Raw genomic sequence first — 20308 nt, 5'->3', positions numbered from 1 at the left:
TCATTTAATGTTACACAGGAAAAAAAAAAGGAGACTGATTTTGGCTTGCTGGATGCCCTGTAGGGGAATAGCTTGTTGCCTTTTCTAATGGTGAGAACCTGATGACTTCTCACAGCATTTGCCCCCGAGGCAGGCTCTGAGCTGTTGTCAGCCACATTAGTTCCTAGTATGAATGAAGGCTCAGAGGTTGTGTGATGATAGAAAAGTTTAAGAGCATCAAACCTGTGTGCACCGAGGAGAAGGCTCAACATGACAAGCTGGCAGATGGGTTCTTGGGACTGAGAAGTCAGTGATGGATAGTTGTCCTGTGGGGGTGGGGCTCGTAACTTCTGAGCCTGGGTGACAGACAACCTCATTGCCCCAGTTCTACAAGGCACAAGTACCCAGGCAACTATGAGGGTATGTCTGCAGGAAAAATCCATGTTTCAGTGGACTGAGTCAGGACTAAATTAGACATGAGTCTCCCAACACATCTGAATTCCATCACCATTATATCACTCGTTAGACCTTGTAAATTTTCATAATAATATTTTGGGTAGGTTGGAGTAAGCTGTCTCCATCTGAGGTGTGTTACTTTAAATCTACATTAACAGACCAATAAAATGAGGTGTTGGCCAGCTAATCCCATACAGTCATCTCCTCAGAAGTATCCAGGCAGCAAAACCAGCCAGTCACGAGTACATGTCCTAAGGTGGCCCTGCAAGCACAGACCCTGACCACACAATTTCTTGAATAAAGTTTTGGAATGGCTGGTGCTATGTGACTGTGGCAAGCATCCTTCCGCAATGGGGGCCTTACTATCTGCCAATCCCAGAATGTGTATCCCCTAGAGTTTGGAGTCTAGGATATGTGAGCTTCAGTTATTCTTTTATGGCTTCATCTTTATCAAGTGTTATCATTGCGAGAGAGTACAAGGAGCTGATATGGGGGGTCTCCCTACCTGTCAGTGGCAAGGACCACCTCTCTAACATGGTGTTACTCTCAGGACTGAAGCACAGGTGTTGGACAATGGGTTTAAGCATTTGGAACTGTTTCTCAAATACTTATTATACCCAGCGCTACCAACTCTGAGGAGGCCAGCATGACTGTACAGAGAAGTTCTGTGTCTGGACATCCTCTTCTCATTTGCCTTCCTAGTGTCCCAGGACCAACACCCATCCCCTTTGACTCCTTGAAGACAGTTACCAGAAGCACCTCCATCCCTTCTGTAATCCTGGGACGGTGGACCAGAGACTGTCTGGCTCTCCCTTCTGTCTACCCCAACCACTCAGAATGTCCCTGTTGGTTCTGATTTGCCCCCATCCACTCTTTCCAGAGTCCACTCTCCAATGGTGTCTTGAACCCTCAGCCTTCAGCTTAGCCCTTCATCCTTTTAAAGATTCAAGTTAACAGCTGTCTCTAACTTAAAAGACAGCCACCTGCAGACATATAGGTCTCTGCGGGGTATGTGTGTCAAATCCTGTTCCATTTTAGGACATTGCACCTAGAGGAGAAGGTGGTGGCCGAAGAGCTTGGACTGCAGACCATGGCCACCTCAATGTACTGAAGCTCACTGACTGCCTCCTCTTCTGACCTTCTACAGAAAGCTAGCACGCTACCACATGTATTGGCTATTTGTTAAATCACTCATCTGGCAAACACTTTTTGAGATCCTACTGTGTGGAGAACTCTCTGATGAGTATAACAAATCCCTCATTCTCTGCTCTTTTGGAAGAGGCAGTAAAAGGAAGGAAGGATTGTACAGACCACTATGGAATAAGCAAAGCAGACAGCAGAAGGGAATGACCGGATTTGGTGGAGTGAAGACAGAGTCCAGATTAGAATGGTTAGCATCCTGGCAAACCTAAATGGCGAGCAAAGCTAACCATAGACAGATGAGTAGGCAGTGACCTCATGAACAGAAACAGCACCTGACTGGTCCTGAGTCGGCTACACACGGTTATTAAGTCAATGTCCGCTCACTGGGTTAAAGGAGGGAATGAAGGGAGAAGCTGGGAACAGCCAGTCTGGCTTCGTTAAGACACCATTTCTCCCCAGCAGCATTTGGAACCAGACCCTTCTTTATTTGGGCCACTGTCTTAGCAGCATCTCTGGTCTTTCCCCCTGGATGCCAGTAGTAATCCTACTTTGTGGAAACCCAGACTGTTCCAAGTATTTTTCAAATGTCCCCATGGAAGGAAAATGAGCTTTGGTGAAGAAACCCTGCAAGGTCATGGCAAAGAGATGACTTTGAGACAAGGTCATATGGACCCAGGTGGCTCCCTTGAATTCCCAATCCTCCTGCCTCCACCTCGCAAGTTCCGGAATTACAGGTGTGCACCAAGAACATGGATTTTATTCTATTTACATGGGGAGCAATTAGAGGCTGAGAAAGGCCACAGCATGATTTCCACCTGCAGGGGTTGTGTTGGCTGCTTCTGGATGAAATGCTGTTCTCAGGGGAACAAAATCAATCGAGGGGACTGCCAGGATCGAGCAGCAATTGTGACTCAGACTCAACTTGCAGCAACACTGGCAAGAAGTGGCTAGACTATGAGGGTGATGCCAGCAAGACTTACTGGTTAATTGGATAGGAGCAGTGAGGAGGAAAGCAAAATTTGAGGTCAACCTCTACATTATTCTGTGGGAATAAAGTAAGACTAGGAGAGTGGCTTCGGGGGGTCAAAAATTCTAAATCTGAACTGTCCCTAGCTCTCCAAGTGACCCTGCTGTAGAACAGAAGAGCCTGAGACCCAGGGGAGCGGTCCAGAACGGAAACAGACATCCAGGATCTTAGGTCGTGCTTAATGATAGGCAGGATGACATCATCCTGGAAGTGAATGATCTGGAAAATAAAGAGGATCCCAAACCAAGCTCTAGGGACTCTCATTTAGAGGTCAGGAGGAGACAGAGTTGTCAGAAAAGGAGACACAGTAGGAGCCAGTGAAGGATAAGGACTAGAGGAGTGTTTCCTGTCTTGCTGACACCATGCTGTCATCTGCCTTGAGATGTCCTCAGCCAGGCCACTGGGTATGCCAGGAATTGCTCACACTCATCTTTACTCTGCACCATGCCATAGCACATGTCACTGCACAGTGCCCATGCTGCAGGCCAGCAGATGATGTAATCCTTATGTGAAGAAGTGTGTGCTGGTGGCCTTAATAAGTGGGGGCATAGACTGTCCCCGCCAGCGGGGACCCAGTTATTCAGGGTCCCGAAGAGGCTTTCTACCTGTGGGCCAAAATGGGGGTGAAGAGAAGAAGGAGACCAAGCAAGATTCTGTTGTCAAGGTCTCGTTTATTGGGGTGAATGTTACAGCTTTTAAGGCTTTCAGGTAGGGGGAGTGACCTTTGTGAAACACAGAGGAGGGGGAGGTGAGGATACAGGCAGTGATAGCTGGAGGCCAAGAGGTCAGGCAGTAGACGATGAGGTCAGGCGGTGGAGACACCGGGTGTTGATTCAGGAGGTAACAGGTATCTGCTAAGGGAGCTGAGGCATCCCTTGAATGTTATCTTCCTGTGCCGTAAATTCATGGGAGAGGCTTTCATTCAACAATCTTAAGATTTATGGCAGTCATCTTAGGGGTGAATATCTGTGGCCAAACAGCCCAAAGTCACCTAGCCACTTTGAGCCATGCAGTCAAAAAGCGGCTAGGCCCAAATCCAATACGGCTCCGTGCAATAGACAAGCAGGCAGCGACAGCAATGTATACCACGGTCCGGTCATCTCAAGCCCCACCACTGGGATTAGAACCTGGAGACCCTGCTTCCTTCTTCTGGGCCTTTCCCTCAGAGTCCCTGAACTCTGCCTCCTAAGTGTCTGCTTAATGACTACCACACAGTCCATCCAGTCATGGCCGGAACATCTCACTACTCCCAGGCTTCTGAGGGTGCTTCCACATTTGCTCCTGCTCTCAAGATGGACAGATACTCATCTGGGACCAGTGACTGCCGATGCCTCTCACCCCACCATGTGTCTTTAGGGCAGTTCTTTTGTACATTCGAGCTACAGACCCAGAGGACAGAAGTGAAGGCCTGGATGGGGCAAGGGTAAGACTCCAGTACACATTGACTTTGTTCGTGGTGGGCGAGAGGCATTGCCAGTCACTGGTCCCAGATGGAGCCCTGGGAGTGCTGGGAAATACTGTTATCCTTATTCTGTGGGCTAGGAAACAAGCGTAGATAAGTTCTGTGGTTTGCCCAACTTAGATGCTGTCTGATAAGAACGGGAGGCTTTTCTGAATGCATGGTAATCTCCATCTCTTAAATGTGTTACTAAGCTCAGATTACATCTGAGTTTTTCTTTCTTATGTAAAATATTTCCCAACTCACAAAAGAAAATGCTACAGGCAGATTTGTGGAAGCTTCCCCATCACAAACATTGCAGGTCAAAAACTCTACTGAAATATATAATCCTACAGTAGAAAACTATCAACAGAATAGAAATGACCAGAAAGTGAGCATTCTGCACGCTGTGGTAATTTAAAATTACTTTCCTCCCTTTGATAAAGATATTGTGTAAAGAACCTTTTGGAGACGTATTTGCTGCTTTATAGGCTCCAAGCATCCTGACACAAGTTCTCTTTTTGGAAAAACTCAAAATCAAGGACACTTTAAAAAATAACCCACCCCTAATATATTTTCTTTCATTTCCAAGATCCAGGGATGCTGACACATGGGCATGCCATCCAGAGCTGGAGCTCTGGCTTCTGAACTCTTCAAAGGAGAAAGGCAAAGCCTTGTCAAGTGTTCGCACGTTCCCCGAGGATGCTCGGAAACAACACCCTTGAATACAGATCAAAAAGAAAGGTAATTTGTTTCCTTCTCTGTGGTGTGTCACTTTGGGGACAAGTGATCCCATTTGTCATTGCGAGTTTTAGAAAAGGCAGAAATACACTCCTCCAACCCCCATGGGCACAGAAAAAGTTATTCCGTGTTTGCTTTTTCCTAAAACCCAGGTGCAGCAGCCTGTTGTTCCGTCCACTCCAGCTCCCAGGTGCTTGGCTCCGTCTCATCCACCTGCCGGGGGTGGATCTCTGTCTGAGGGGACAAGTGACTCTTCTGCTGTGAGTGTCACTTTAAATGCGTCCTTCCCAGGCTGGTGCCATTAGTTTTGTGGAGACTGATGTGAGTGTTGAGTACCCCTAAGACCGGTCCGTTTCCTTTCTGCTGGCTGAAATCTCATCCTGCAACCTCAAACGGTTTGGAAGGAGTCAGTGTCTGGTCTGGGCGGGAATTCAACCTTTGAGATGTCACAAATAATCCTCTTTGAGGCTCTGTGGTGAAAGCTGTGCCTAGAGGAGGGACATTTTACTAGAGGAGCTGGAATGAGCCCCGGGGGAGCAAGGCTTCTACAAACAAAGAGCAAAGCAGTCTGTTACGGCTGATCAGCCCTCAGGGCCACATCTGCCAGGCTCTCAAGGAAATTGAGACAGTCGCCTTCCTGGCTCAAGAGTCCAATCACAGTGGGGGTCACTTTCTCCTGTGCCCTACACGGAGAACCTGAGCAACCAAGGTCAAGGACCAACTGCTGCTCCGGCTGAGGGCTGGCCTTAGTCTTACCTGAAAGTGTTACCTCCAGTGTCCACACTGACCTTCCAGCTGTTTCTATTGGGAGAGAAATGTAAACCCTCCAAGTGGTCATGAGTAAATCTTCAGCCCTCTGCTCTGGGCAGAGAATACTTCTGCCAACATTGCAATGGTGTTTCAGGCCTGCTGTTTTTTAATATCTTTATCTATAATTGTATGTATATATGTATGTATGTTTGTATGTATGTATATATATATGTAGAGAGAGAGACAGACAGACAGACAGACAGACAGAGACAAAGACAGAGAGAAGTGTAAAAGATGATTTTTTTAAGAATAGCAGTTCTATCCAAAGTCACTGCACCCACCAGGACCAAAGCGTCTATCCCAGTGACAGGACTGAGAGAAGCCACAGAATCTTTCTGACCTCCAGTGACAGAGACAGGTGCCTTGTGTGTCTTATATGATCACTGTCATGGTCACATTTAGGGGCACAAAGTCCAAGTAAGATGACTCTGCACATGTGAAATGGGGTAGAGAGGGAGGAAGCAAGGCCAGAGACTATGTATGATCATTAGTGCCTCTCTGCCAGAAAATGTAAACCTCAGGGATAAAAACATCACAGCTTTGATGAAGGTAAGTCATCACGAAGCAGAAGACAAAGAGAGGGATGTAGGAAGGTGTGGCAGGAGATAGAGGAAAGGATGATGGGGAGATGGGGAGAGGATGGATGGGAAGAGGAGGAGTCAGGGGAGGATGGATGGAAAGAGGAGGAGTCAGGGAGGATGGATGGAGAGAGGAGGAGTCAGGGAGGATGGATGGGAAGAGGAGGAGTCAGGGAGGATGGATGGAGAGAGGAGGAGTCAGGGAGGATGGATGGAGAGAGGAGGAGTCAGGGAGGATGGATGGAGAGAGGAGGAGTCAGGGAGGATGGATGGGAAGAGGAGGAGTCAGGGGAGGATGGATGGAGAGAGGAGGAGTCAGGGAGGATGGATGGGAAGAGGAGGAGTCAGGGAGGATGGATGGAGAGAGGAGGAGACAGGGAGGATGGATGGGAAGAGGAGGAGTCAGGGAGGATGGATGGAGAGAGTAGGAGTCAGGGAGGATGGATGGAGAGAGGAGGAGTCAGGGAGGATGGATGGAGAGAGGAGGAGTCAGGGAGGATGGATGGAGAGAGGAGGAGTCAGGGAGGATGGATGGGAAGAGGAGGAGTCAGGGAGGATGGATGGAGAGAGGAGGAGACAGGGAGGATGGATGGGAAGAGGAGGAGTCAGGGAGGATGGATGGGAAGAGGAGGAGTCAGGGAGGATGGATGGAGAGAGGAGGAGTCAGGGAGGATGGATGGAGAGAGGAGGAGTCAGGGAGGATGGATGGAGAGAGGAGGAGTCAGGGAGGATGGATGGAGAGAGGAGGAGTCAGGGAGGATGGATGGAGAGAGGAGGAGTCAGGGAGGATGGATGGGAAGAGGAGGAGTCAGGGGAGGATGGATGGGAAGAGGAGGAGTCAGGGAGGATGGATGGGAAGAGGAGGAGTCAGGGAGGATGGATGGAGAGAGGAGGAGTCAGGGAGGATGGATGGAGAGAGGAGGAGTCAGGGAGGATGGATGGAGAGAGGAGGAGTCAGGGAGGATGGATGGAGAGAGGAGGAGTCAGGGAGGATGGATGGAGAGAGGAGGAGTCAGGGAGGATGGATGGAGAGAGGAGGAGTCAGGGAGGATGGATGGAGAGAGGAGGAGTCAGGGAGGATGGATGGAGAGAGTAGGAGTCAGGGAGGATGGATGGGAAGAGGAGGAGTCAGGGAGGATGGATGGAGAGAGGAGGAGTCAGGGAGGATGGATGGAGAGAGGAGGAGTCAGGGAGGATGGATGGAGAGAGGAGGAGTCAGGGAGGATGGATGGGAAGAGGAGGAGTCAGGGAGGATGGATGGGAAGAGGAGGAGTCGGGGAGGATGGATGGGAAGAGGAGGAGTCGGGGAGGATGGATGGAGAGAGGAGGAGTCAGGGAGGATGGATGGGAAGAGGAGGAGTCAGGGAGGATGGATGGGAAGAGGAGGAGTCAGGGAGGATGGATGGAGAGAGGAGGAGTCAGGGAGGATGGATGGGAAGAGGAGGAGTCAGGGAGGATGGATGGGAAGAGGAAGAGTCAGGGGAGGATGGATGGGAAGAGGAGGAGTCAGGGAGGATGGATGGGAAGAGGAGGAGTCAGGGAGGATGGATGGAGAGAGGAGGAGTCAGGGAGGATGGATGGGAAGAGGAGGAGTCAGGGAGGATGGATGGAGAGAGGAGGAGTCAGGGAGGATGGATGGAGAGAGGAGGAGTCAGGGAGGATGGATGGGAAGAGGAGGAGTCAGGGAGGATGGATGGAGAGAAGAGGAGTCAGGGAGGATGGATGGAGAGAGGAGGAGTCAGGGAGGATGGATGGGAAGAGGAGGAGTCAGGGAGGATGGATGGAGAGAGGAGGAGTCAGGGAGGATGGATGGAGAGAGGAGGAGTCAGGGAGGATGGATGGAAAGAGGAGATGGACGCTGAGCTACAGAAGCCCTGACTTATGAGGGGCAGGCTCAGCACCAAGGACTTACTTCATTTACAGCTGGCATCTAATCTATGTAACATCTCTGTGATGGGGCAACTAGTCTACCTCATCGAAGACACCAACACTTATGCAACGAGGTACCTAAGACCATACAATAGGAACCACAGAGCTGAGACTGGAACCCAAAGCTATCTGGTTTTAGAGTTCTACCCTTTTCTATTACCCTTTAGCACCCCGTCTTCCATACCAGCGGCTTTCAAATAATAGATTCTTAAATAAACTATACCTCATAGTTTAAATAGAAAACATTTTCCACTGCTAGCCAGTCTGAACACTTCCATACGTACAGGTATATAACCAATAACAAGATTTCACTGTTACTCCCAATGTGTATTGGGTTTTAAATCCTTTACTCAAATCTATCTATTCTTCCTCCCTGACTGCCTTCCTCTCTCTTCCCCTTTCTTCCCCCACCAGCTCCTTTTTTCTCCCTCCCATCACATTAATGAGAATGGCAGTACTAAATTTATCTCCCAGCCTGCTAATGGGTCTCACCCTGTATTTTGAAAGACATTCTTCTTCCTCTAGGCAGGTGATCTGAACTGTTTCTCGGCCTTCTGCTGCTCTGGGAGGGTGTGGGCAGTGTCTTGCACTGAGGCACACTACTAATTGTGTACTCCGAGCATCCCTCTGCCAAAGGGACATCATTAATAAAATATCTCAGAAATTAGAAATATCTAACAAAGAGCCACTGCTTGGAAACGAGTCAGCCCAGGAATCCATCCAGAGGACATAACTGCTGATCGCGGGCTCCAGCGGGTGATATTTTAGGCAGTTGGTGCATGCTTTTCTGCAAAAGAGACTATTTCCTCTTCTTTCAGAAACTAAAGCACTCATCTGCTCTTTCAGGCCACGCATGGTCACCATTTAACAATAAATGCTAAGGACAAGCAAATGCCAGGGCTGGTGGGACTCTGCCCCTCACAGCAAGAATAAAATTGTCCCTCTTAATTCTTGGGTCTGAAATTGGGCTGTTATTAGGGGGTGTGCTTCCCATTCTGCTTAGGATTTGGGGATGAGTCTGTCTGATACTGAGGGGCAGTGCCTTGGCTTGGCTGAATCAGATTTGGTAATGGAAAACACAGTCCAGGTCAGGTGTGGCCGAGCACGATCCAATCCTGATGATCTGAGGACTGGTGACTTCACTTCAGAAATGTGCTCAGTAATTGAGAAAGCATGTTCCTGTGATGTCCTCATGCAAAAATCCAGATTTGTGAATTTTTTTTATTCCTAAGAATTCCTTGAATATTTTCTGTGCATGTCTGTACAGACTCCGAGCAACTTCTAACTTAGTACACTATTTTTTCCCTGTGATGGCCTAGCTTAAAGGGTAGGATTCTGATGGGGGACCTTGGGCAAGCACCCACAAGCCCTGGAGAGGAGCAGGAAAGGGGAAGAGAGCCTGTACCTCTTATGCTTTGGGGGTGGGTAGACAAGGCAAGGCAGCATGGGTCCCTGTAAAGCATCTAGCTGTGTCCTGAGAGGGGGCATTCAGAGCCAAGCCAGCCCTATTTTCGCCCAGCCCTCAGCTTCCAATCCACACAGACAGCAGCAAAGCACTGACTTCCTAGGCTTCTTCAGAAGGTGTTCCCCAGCCATTTCTCCTCACCGGCTTGACTGCTCGCTGTGGCTAGTACTCTGATGCCTTAACTGGATTTAAGTAATGTGGTTGCAGAGCTGGAACACTACAAAGCCCATTCTGGTGTATTTTATGCCTGAGCTTCTATAAAACCCTACAGATCCCACAGAGCTTTCCTGGGACCTCCTGACCCTTCACTCCTCGTCCCTTTAGAGCTTATGAGGACACAATTTGTACTTCTTTAGGTGATGGCAACTACCCCAAAGGTGAGAGTTTAGATCAAAAGACAAAAGAGCCTTCTCACAGATTTAGTTTGAGTCATTGGGATTTATTTTACCCCCTAACACTGGTGTGGTAGATTGAATAGGAAGGGTCCCCATAGACTCCTGTGTTAGAATCCTTAGTCTTTTAAGCAAGTTCGAGAGTGTTAAAGACTATGGGGACTTTGAAGTTAGACTGAATGCACTTTTACATTATGTTATGGCTGTAAGCCTAAGGGAGTTAGGAAGTATAATGTGGTCATTTGAACAGGAACGACTTTCATAGACTCATGTGTTTGAATGCTTGGCCCATAGGGAGTGGCACTATTTGGAGGTGTGGCCTTCTTGGAGGAAGTGTATCTCTGTGGGCATGGGCTTTGAGGTCTCCTCAAACTACACCCAGTGTGGTACACAGTCTCCTTCTGCTGCCTGTGGATCAAGATGTAGAACTCTTAGCTCCTTCTCTAGCACCATGTTTGCCTGCATGCTGCCATGTTTCCTGCCATGACAATAATGGACTAAGCTTCTAAAATTGCAAGTTAGCCCCAAATAAATGTTTCCCTTTATAAGAGTTGTCGTGGTCATGGTGTCTATTCATAGCAATAAAGCTGTAACTTATACAGCTGGAGACTGAACTAGAGCCTTATTCCAGCCCGTCTCTCACCTCTAACCTTCCCATTACACTTCATTTTGAGTCACTGTCTTACTAAGTTGCCCAAGCCTTGAATGGGAATGTACTCCAATAGGCTCAGCTGTTTGTTTACTTGGTCTCCAGTTGGTGGTGCTGTTTGGATCACTGTAGGCCTTGTTGGAAGAAATATGTCACTGGGGATAGTTTTGAGGTTTAAGAGTCACATGGCCATCCCAGTTCACTCTGCTTCCTGTTCGCTCTTGGAGATACGATCTCTCAGCTGTTCCCGGATGCCATACCTCCAGATTGTGAGGGACATTTATCCCTCTGAAACCGTGAGCTAAACCAACCCTTCTTTCTAGATGTTACCTTGGTCATGGTGTTTATCACAGCAACAAAAAGTAACTAATATAGCTGGCTTCAGGGAGACATTTGAAAAAGAGGAAATAAGACATTCACACTCAAAGTTTTGATTACTCTTGAACAGTTGTATATGTTGGCTCCATTGGACCTACAGTCTTGTCAAATAGTAGATGGCCTGTCCCCTCGCAGTAGGCCGTTTTTCTTTTTAACTTTCTGTGTTTCCTAGTCCTTTGTGTCCTGACTCCTGTATATGACCTTGTGAACACATGCTCTCTTGATTTTCAAGCAAGCCCCTTGTTACAGAATTATGATTGTATTTGCTCTGTGTCCCCCACAGTGCCCGGCTGCCAGGAAGGAGCATGTCAGCAAAGAGGCCATTGAGAGAACGAAATCAGTGGCTAACTGTGGAGGTGGTAGCTGCCTACCCTGGCCTAGATCTGGGAGCACTGAGCTGCCACATCCTCTTCCCCTCGGAAATGTGACAAGATACTGGATCTCAGGTGTGCAGAGGAATTGTTATTCAGTAAAGGGAACCAAAATGCTCCCAAGACTGCCAGCAAGCATGGTGATTCTCGAGGAAGGCCTTATTTCGAGAGAACTACCTAACATTTTCTGACAGCAAAATCTGAGAACTGAGGCTCCAAAAGAAAACACCAGACAAATACCAAGATATGATGAGGAAGACAGATGAGTACATTCCTAGAGAAGACTTCAGGGTCATCAGAAGATTTCTTGCCCCCAACGAAGCAGAAGTGTTATATATACAGAGACACAAGAAGTACAAAACCATTGCTATTCTATTAAAAATGAAGGCACCACCACAGGTGGTCAGTTCCCCAAAGCCCAGCCTCCTTTCCATACCCGCATGGAGAAAGAGCTTCAGGGAAGGAAGCTCCCATTGGCTTCATGCCTGTTTTATGCCAGGCTCTTTGGTGCGTTCTCCACTCCATCCCACTGGGGCACAAGAGCCACAGCACAGTGATGTGTACTTTGTACACAGAGGAGAAAACTGGTTCTTTGGGTCTCTGCTCTCCACAGCGTGCTGCCTCCTTCTTCCCCAATTTATTAGCTGTGCATCCTTTAGGCAATGAGAAACCAATATGACCTGACTTCTCTCTTCTTTGTGTGTGTGTGTGTGTGTGTGTGTGTGTGTGTGTGTGTGAGTGTGTGCGCGCGCACGCTCATGTGTGTGTATACACTGTATTATATATTATATATTATGTATGTTACATGCATTGTATATACATACTTTAAAAGTTTTTAAACTCACAATCAGGATGCAGATGGAACCTGTCTCTCCTGGCAACTCCCACTTGCCACAGAGGATTTAACGCATGGTTATTCATAACGATGAGGCAGTTCTTCTGTCTGCTGACCTCTCACTCAGGTCGACTCAGATCCAAAAATGGGGTACCATTTCACCAGACTGAACAGGGAAGAGCTGCAAGTCACCATCATGAGTAATGATGGCTGTAAACCACAGAACTGGCTGTAAACCACAGGACTGATGCGACACTTTCCCCTTCTCTCTCATGGGCAATGACTGAGTTCTTGCCTCCACCAGGAGGGACTGTTGTCCTTAGGAATAGCATGTAGAAAGCCAACCTTTACTATGGAAGGAACAGCCAAAGGAAACAGGAAAAACCATCCGTGGCCATGCATTAATATCCTCTCCCATTTCAATGACTTAGAGGTGAGCAGCGACTATGTGCTCCTATAATATCGTCCAAGAGAACAAATACCTTGTGGTTACTTGGAAACGATTCCAGTATCAGTGGGTTGTAACTGCACAGTATGGGCTAGCTTCTGTGCCAAACTTGGGCTGTGCATTCCAGTCAACTTCATAGCCAGACTCAGCCACTCATCAGGATTCCACCTGCAAAAGCCACCCAGGCTGTGCCAGAGCTTCTCAAGCTGCTAGATTACTGATGAGCTTTCACGGAAGCCCTGACTGTCTACCTCTGACTCACACCCCTACCAATAAAAAGACTTGCTGCACGTGCAAAAGGTTTGCCAAGGTCTTGGGCAATGCAGAAAGCATTGTAGCCAACCCTACCTGACAGATTTTATCAACAGATCCGTCTCATTTGTAATCCCTTTAAATCTCCCTTATCCTTCTCCCCACTGTGTGTGTGTGTGTGTGTGTGTGTGTGTGTGTGTGTGTGTACATGTGTGGGCACACACACAGGTGCTTGTACATGTGTAATGTTGGGCATTTTCCTCTTCCCTCTTTACCTTTTTTTTTTTTTTGAAACAGGGTGTCTCACTGAACTTGGAGGTCACTATTTTTGGCTAGACCAAACCAGCCAGCAAGTTCCAAGGAGCCTCTTGTTTCTGCCTCCCTGGTGCTAGAACTCCAGGCTCATGTTATCACCCCTGGCTTTTTAGATGCCAGGTGCTTTATAGGTGCTTGAGATTTGAACTTTGGTCTTCATACTTGCACAGCAAGCATTTTATCACCTGAACCACCCATCTCCTTCCTGGTTCTTCTCCTTTTTCCTTTGATTTCATTAAGAATCAACTCTGAAATCTAAGCACCCTCCATTATTTTTTCTTCTATTTCTACTAAACTGAGGATAAATAGAAAATGTGTGTTCCAATACAATCTACAAGAATATTATTTTTAGTCCACTTTTTTTTTTTTGTGCCATGATGAAGCCTTGGTGAGGATAATATGAGCTCTTCCATTTAGGAATGGTCACTGGTGCCTCAGGCAGCATGGCTGGTTTATTCTTTCAAATGCCTAGTTGTATTAATTTGATATCAACATGTGCTCATGCTGAATCAAGTGTTGTCGGTGCCAGGGGTGAAGGGATGAGGCTTCCTGCTTTAGGGAGGGCACCTCCTATTGCCAAAGATAATCCCTTCAACAAGTAAGAGGAGGATTTTCCTGGGAACTCCCCAGCAGTCAGTCAGTCTGCCTGTGCTTTCAACAGCATATGGCTGAGGAAGAAGTTGCCACGTTCTGCTCCCCTCTCTCCCTCCTCCACTCTTTCTGCTCTTCTTTTCCTGCGAGTCATTTGCAATGAAATTCCAGTCATGGAAGACAGAGGGTGACACCTGGCAGGATCACAGCACTGAGGTTCCCTTGATGGAAACACTGAGTCTGCTATGCTGATGCTCTTAGGACAAAGACTAGAGCTCCTAAGGTCCCAGCTCTATGGCTGTATCACAGATGACGCAACAGAACGAAGAATGACCTTTATTGATGGTTGCCGAGCGAATTCTTAACTGGAAGAACCATTTACGCACGGAGCCAACCTCAGTTGCCACCTTGACCTCCGACATTTAGTAGGTAAGGCTGGGACACTGGACTTCCTGTGTGACTAGAGTGGTCCCACGTAACCAAGAATTGCCCTGATGTGTCGATGGCTCCATTCACAAATGCTACCATGCAATACACTACTCGGATTCCAGGAGGTTAATGACTAGTTCCCAGCCACAGACTGATGCTGTTCCTTTCTTAGAACTGAGAAACCACCATCGGAAGATTACTCAAAATACAGGAGAAAGTAACTAAGAGGTAGTCTCCACTTTTCTATTTGATTCTCCCTCTGTCACACTCCAAGGCCAGTGGGTCTACAGAGATTCCTCAAACATGTTATAGAGTTCATAGAGGAGCAAAGAAAACATGACCTCAAGCAGTGCCTTCTGTGATGGGATCTCACTTTTCTAGTCCTGTCTAAACTTTGTGACTGAAGGTCAAATAGGAGCATCTCCATGTTATGCACACCTGCAGGAGAGCCAGTGATCCCAAAGCCTCAGTTTCCCTATTTTGTAAATGGTCTCAGGGTCACCTTAGTCTCACTATTTAGAATCAGGAATCACAGCCATAGCCCCACTGTCAAGATGCAAACATCCCAGGAAAGGGTTAGGAAGGGTCCTTCTTTCCTCTTTATTTATCTGACTGACGTCACTCTGACACAACACTAATTCCCTCAGAGTTAATCTTAGAACTGGCTAAGCTTGAGAGCAACAGTACACAAGGTCAGACATGCCAGTCAAATGGAGAAAAGAGACGCTTTCTGAAAACATGGGTCCTTTGCCCCTCAGACAACCAGAGCCTTTGTATACATCCTCAGCAAACCTACTTCCTGACACTGGGAGGCCTGCTCAGCTACTGAGGTGTCTGGAAGTTCTTGTTAGGAGAAGGCAAATGGCCAGCTCTCTGCTCAGTCTGTTCCTGCTGTGTGGGGTCTAGGCACAGCTTGGTGGCATGCCTAGGCTGTGTTTTCTGCAGTTCTGAGGCCCTGTGCTCCACAAGTGAGCAGCTGTCATGCACAGCACTCATTTAGAAGTGTGTGATTTTCTCATCAGCTGAATCTCAGTAACGATGAGAAACTTCCCTGGGGCTCCAGCCCTGCCCTGCCCTGCCCTAGTCTCCAGGCTGATGTTGGCAGCTGGGGCCCCCTTTCTGGTCCCAGCACAGAATTCTCCCTGGAGGAGAATGAAGTGTGGTGCCTCATCCGTTCCTCCCACTGCCCTCAGGGGGCGGGGGCTGTAAGGTAGCTGAGAGGGGAAAGTGAGAGCCCATTCCTTGCTAAAGTTTAAAAGGAAAGAATTCAGAGCCACCAGCATCGGGATGGCTGTCCTAAAGAAACTCAGTTCTCCAAACTTTCTCATAGGCCTGGGCTGCTTCAGGTGGCTATCCAGGCATGACAGTGATTTTGGCTGACTGTAAAACCTTCTGAGTCACTGCTACAGTCTGTCAAAGCATGTGCCTCATGCCACAGACCCTGACCTCCTATACATGGCACCCTTAACGTTTTCTCTTGATGAGGGAGAGTACAGAGATGGGACAATAACCCCATCCTCCTTCAACAACCCAGCACAAGGACAGTCAAGTCTTCTGCATGTCAGTACCAGACCATGCTGGCCTCATCCCCCAGACCATGCTTTCCTCCAGCTGCTTGTCCCCTGTCAACCTCTGGGAATACCATCTATGATGACTTAGTATTCAGGTTGCCAGGCTGACACATGGCTTACTCAACAGATGAAAACAATCCGACCGAATGTGGCCCGCGACTCTGCAGAGAGGGAAAGTTTCATTGGGTAGGGAACTGTAACACTGGTCAAGAAGGGTGGTAGGGGCTGACCGTACTGCCCTCTGTACTGCTGGGAGAAGGAGAGACAGCCATTCTCATCAGTTATAACTGACAGTTTCAGGAGTTCGAGACCCTGAAGAGAAGTTATTGATGGGACCTCTATGGCTGGTTCTGAGCTTTCAAAGTTCAGCTGATCCTGCCTATGGGGAGAGTGGACTGGTACTGCCAGAGAGAGTACTCAGGGAGAATGGACGGCAATACATCAAGTGCCTTTTCTCCAGGGTTTCCACTGGCCTCCTGTGATAGCTGGGGCAGAGGCACCCAGGAGAGCAGTATTTTTGGTCTGCAGCTGGGAACGTGCACTGAGTTTTCCTTAATACCCACAGCACCCAAAAGACTTTGCTGTAATACACTTTAACGCATGAAACACCCATAAATTATCCTTCAAACTGCTACAACTTCCAGCCTGGAACAACTTGGAAAAACCAGCCTAACAAGCAGGCTCTTCTTAAATCTCTGAAGTAAACCTGATGAGAAAGGTCAAGCCAAAAACCACCTTCCTTATGAATCTCAGAAAGTTTTAGAAAAGCAAGAGCATTGTAATCAAACGGGGCTAACTAAGCCCTATGTTTATGTTGGCTTCAAGTTGCAACACCCTGACCCCAGAGTCCTCTCTCCCTTCCCTTCAGCTTCTCTGCCTGAACCCAAGAGCGCCCGCTGCCCTTCCCAGTCCCGGGTGCCAGCCTCTGCCACACCTGGCAGCAGACAGCTGAATGTACTGGCTGACCCAAGCAGTAAGGCTATACGTTGAGATGCCCAGCAGGCCCCACCGAGGGCCTCTGTGCTCGTCACTTGGAACCCAACCTTCCAGAATCAACCCTTGGCACCCACTCTGGGCTCTGCTACAAACACTGAGCCCAGTGTGACCGCGGCGACTGGTCCTCTTACCTAGGGGCAGCGTGGCACTCTCGGGACTCTGAGCACTCCCCAGCCGACGTGCTGTGCACTCGCCCTCCACCGCGCGGGCTACTGCTCCGCCACCCTAGCGCGCTCGCAGCGCGCGCGCATCCCTCACTCCAGGCTCTCTTGAGCGCTGTCCCCTTCTAGCCCGAGAGCTCAGGCTGGGCAGTGCAGCTTCTGCAGGCGCCAGTGTTGACTTTGGGACTCCTGGTCATCCTGGGACAGGGAATTTCACGACCAGAGAGACCCTCACTCCCTTTTCCTCCCTTGCGTGCCCGCGATCTCGTGTTCCTTCATCTACTCGGGACACTTCTTTCAAGGGTGCGTTTCGACCTACAAAAATCTCGCCAGACAGAGAACCAAGCACACCGTCCCTGGGAGCCCAGCAACCCCAGTCCGCCGCACCGCGCTGCACCCTTATGGGGCTCGGCTCAGAGCAGCCTGACTCACCGATGCGCTCCCCTTCGGCTCCAGGCGCTCTCTGCCGCGCTGGAGCACAGAGCTTCTTTAACAGGCTTCCTGGATGTATTTAGCCCCTCCTCCAGGCTCGAGTCACACCCTCTTCAAATCCTGCCCCCCACCCACCCGACCCCTCCCTCTCTGGTCAATCCTCATCCCAGCCGGGCACCTGCTGTGACTGGACCCAGGGGGTCCGGGTTGTAGGGGTCCTGGGACACGGGATGGATAGCTCCAGGAGAGCCTGTGGAACCTAGCCAGGAAAAGCTAATCAGAGAAGAACTCAAAACCCCAGGTTTAGATGGAAATACATGTGGTGGGGGGTGGGGGGTCCCAGATCTAGAGAGGACTTCTAGGGCAGCAGGCAAGGTAGCTGGCTCCAGATACCAATGGACAGACTGGCCAAGCAGGAGTTGATTGGCTGTGTCCCTTTACCTCCTGCCCTGTCTTACTGCCTTGCTAGCTTCCTAGGGGTGACTTATTCTCCTTTGGTGGCCAGGACATCAGGTGTTACTATCCCTGTAAATCTGAGAGCTGAAGGAACACACCCAGGAAGCTCCTGGATTGGCCAGTGCCAGGGGTTGCTCTGAAACCAGGCAAAGGCAAAATTAACTAAAATGTCCAGACAGTGGATCTGCCTGGGATCTAAGGAACAGGGTCTTTGGTGTCCAGAGTACCCCCAACTCCCACTCCTGCCGCCAGTCTTAAGGCTTGGGACTGCAGGAGCCTCCCAGGAGATCCGGCCCCTTGGATGTTGAAGATGGAGCTGTGTCTGTGTGCCCTTCCTACATTTGTCAGGATCTGGAGTCCCAGGGTTTCTGTCAGTTTTTAAGTCACACCCAGTAGAAGGCCAAGCCTTCTGTCCCACCATAGGCTGCTCCTCAATTCCCTTTCATCCCTTTTGTCTACTTACTTACTTGCTGTGGGGTCCCCAGCTGGACCTCCAGAATTTCTTGGACCTGATAGATTCAGGAGCGGATGGGGCCATTGCCTGTTTCCCTAGGGTGTTTCCACCTCAGCCTCAAACCAACAAGGCAGAAATAAAACTCAAGGCAGATTTTTCACCAAATGTACAGGAACAATTGTAATCAAGTTCTATGGACTTTTGACACACACACACACACACACACGCACACACACACCCCTGTGTAAAATGATTTTCTTCCTTTGGAATGACATGTTATATGCCCCACCCCTACCCCGGTGAATGCCACAGGAAGGAATGGATACAGGAGAGTGAGTGACAGAGGGAGGGTGAGGTACTAAGTCTCCCTACTGCCGGTGACACCAGTAGTACAGGCAAGATCATGTTCCCTGAAGTTGGGATGGAGTGAGGCCCAGGTGTCCTTTTTCCCTATTGAAGGTCACTGGGGAAGGAGAGGATCTATTGATGTATTTGCAGCCCTCTGGATTTCATCTTCTCTCTGACTTTGACTTTGTCCCCATGCCTACCATCATTCCATTTCCAGGCACTCTGAGGAGGATGAAGGAAGAAAAAAGTGAGGTTTTTTTTTTTTTTTTTTTTTGTTGTTGTTGTTTTGTTTTGTTTTGTTTTGTTTTGTTTTGTTTGCTACATGCTCTGTGTGTCCAGACCTGGGCTGGTAGATAAGCACATTTCAGGAGGGAAGGTGAGAGGCCGGGGCACCAGAATGGCGGAAAGCAGACCATCATCCCCATGATGGTCTATCAGAAAACTCATCATTGTTAATTAAACAATGAACAGTTGCCAGACAACATGATAAATTTCTCCATTAACCATTTCACCCATAAGACTGTATTTTGTGTTTAAGCACAAGTCCAAATAGTAGCTGCCTATGCACTGGGGGTAGACTACAAACTACAGAAGCAGAGCGTTCGGATGTGTCCTCGTGGCATCACCTCGAAGGACAGAAGATTCCTGTCGCTTGTGGTTCTTTTCAAAAGAATTTTTAAAAAAGTGAGTAAAATCTAAGCCCAGCTGTCCTGCCCCCAAATTGTTGATTATATTCTCACGGCTTAGTAGGAGTTCTTTGCTAGCTCTAACTAGATCTGTTTCTGTCCCTGAATTTAAAGGGTCGTGAGCAAGGAAGAATAGGTAAACAGCACTCACTGTTTACTGAGTGTACTCTGTGCCATGTCCTGGGAGATGGCTGTCACCTGCTGCCACCGTTTTTCCCAGGATGGCTTGATTCTTAGTCTCTCCAGGACCCGGCACAGGGACCTGTCATGGTGGTAGCCACTTCTGCGTGTCAAATAATCCATCCATCCTGGGTTGGTTTCCGTAAGGGTCAGCCTGGCTTCCGGTGACTGCAGTCAGGTGCCTGCCTACTCTTTTTGCTTTTCCCCTTTCAAGGACTCCAATGGAGATGTCCTCCTGGGTCACTGAGCAAAGGACGGTAAGGCCTGGCTCAGTTACATTTATAGGAATGAAAACCAGCTGAGAGGGCAGTGGCCAGGAGGCTCGGTGCCGACAAGCAGAGAATAAGAATGTTTTGATGTACTAGATTTTCTCGAAAGAGCTTTTTATCCAGGGCATCAAAATAACCAGCAGCTGATGCATGTGCTGACTTGGAGCCGCAGGACAGCTTGTGGTGTGTATAGTAATTGTTGTTATTTCTGAGGACGCAGAAGCCTGCAGCCATTGAGAGCCTCATCAACAGCAGCACAGCAGCACCGACCTCCTGGCCTGCCTCTGCTGCACTCCTTCCTCCAGGTGTTCTGGCCTAATTTCTAGACACCAGTCATGTCTTCATCGCTGACTGCTCAGACACACTCTCTCGGTCAGCAGCGTCTATCAAATGCACAGTGCTCCATAGTTTCTTGTTTTAGTCACTTTCAGGGACACCAGCAAGGACTACTTCATCTCAGCTCTGGCCCTCAACCCCACCCCCACTCACACTTCTTCTTGCTTTTCCCTTCTCTCTCTCTCTCTCTCTC

At 48.8% G+C, this 20308-nt stretch overlaps 1 protein-coding gene across 3 annotated transcripts in view; it reads right to left on the bottom strand.

Moving 5' to 3' along the window:
- Positions 1-17419, bottom strand: part of Ngf (nerve growth factor) — a 54372-nt gene extending 36953 nt beyond the window's left edge. For 2 of the 3 annotated variants that reach the window (NM_001277055.1, XM_087624496.1), the window contains exon 1: positions 17387-17419. The gene's annotated coding sequence lies outside the window, so the exon portion shown is untranslated. Of the gene's footprint in view, positions 1-16924 lie in introns of all 3 variants that reach the window. The other variant, XM_087624502.1, reaches the window with a different exon arrangement.
- Positions 17420-20308: the final 2889 nt, after the last annotated feature.

This window comes from Rattus norvegicus, chromosome 2 (genome assembly GCF_021556685.1).
Source record: "Rattus norvegicus strain SHRSP/BbbUtx chromosome 2, alternate assembly SHRSP_T2T, whole genome shotgun sequence".
Lineage (NCBI taxonomy): Eukaryota > Metazoa > Chordata > Mammalia > Rodentia > Muridae > Rattus > Rattus norvegicus.
Note: the sequence above shows the minus strand (reverse complement) of the source record. Positions and strands in the feature narration are given on the sequence as shown.